Below are 1,139 nucleotides of genomic sequence, written 5' to 3' on the forward strand. Positions count from 1 at the left end.
CAGGGATGGAAGTGCAGGTGGATGTGCACAGGGATGGATGTGCAGGGTTTGGATGGACTGTGGATGGATGTACAGATGGATGTGCAGGGATGGATGCACTGGGTTGGATGTGCAGAGATGGATGTGAAGGGTTTGGATGTGCAGATGGATGTGAAGGGGATGGATGTTCTGAGGATGGATGTGCAGGGGTGACATGTACAGGGATGGATGGACTGTGGAGGAATGTGCAGGGATGGACGTGCAGGGATGGATGTACAGGGATGGACGTGCAGGGATGGACGCACTGGGTGCAGCCGGGAATGGATCCAGCATGGGGGGGGTCTCCTCCTGCCCTCTGGCATGGGGATCCCCACTGCTCCAAGAGGCCCTGCACGCTCAGCCTTGCACACTCAGAACCTTGCACACTCAGAACCTTGCACACTCACAGCCCCACACATCTGTGGGGTGTGTGCACAGCCAAGGAATTGTGCACTCGCAGCCTTGAGTGTGGGCAGGATTGTCCAGATTGTACAGTCACAGCCTTGCACGCCTGCAGCCTGTAACTCCAACAGTCCTGCACACCCACAGCATCACACACCTGCACACTCAGCCTTGCACACTCAGCGCTTCACACACTCACAGCCTCACGTTCCCAGCCTTGCACACTCACAGCTTTGCACTTACAGCTTTGCACACACAGCCTTGCACACTCACAGCCTTGCACACTCACAGCTTTGCACACTCACAGCATTGCCCCTCCCACCTGCAGCCCAGTGCCCACTCCCCCCCCTGCCCTCCCTGGTGCATCCCGGACCATTCCTCTTCTTCCAAAGGAAATTTCATCCTGTTTTTTTTCCCTTTTTCCCAGATGAACCCTCCAGGAGCCGTGGCAGTGGGTGTGGGTTGGTGGGAGCTGACTTTGCTCGAGGAAAAGAAACCACCAACTGGCCTTTGCCATGTGCCTCTCCCAGCACCTTCCCCTGCCACGCGTTCCTGGGGAAGGAAATCGGGGATTTGGCCAACCCCAGGCAGCACCCGAGGGCTTTGGCAGCAGTTCTCCACTTTGGGGTCCCCAAAACCTCCTCTACTCACATTTGTTTCACTTCCCAACCGTTAAATACTCTCAAAAAATAGAATAAACCACCAAGAGCTGGGGGAGA

This window comes from Neopelma chrysocephalum, unplaced genomic scaffold (genome assembly GCF_003984885.1).
Source record: "Neopelma chrysocephalum unplaced genomic scaffold, ASM398488v2 Primary Assembly neopelma1_376, whole genome shotgun sequence".
NCBI lineage: Eukaryota > Metazoa > Chordata > Aves > Passeriformes > Pipridae > Neopelma > Neopelma chrysocephalum.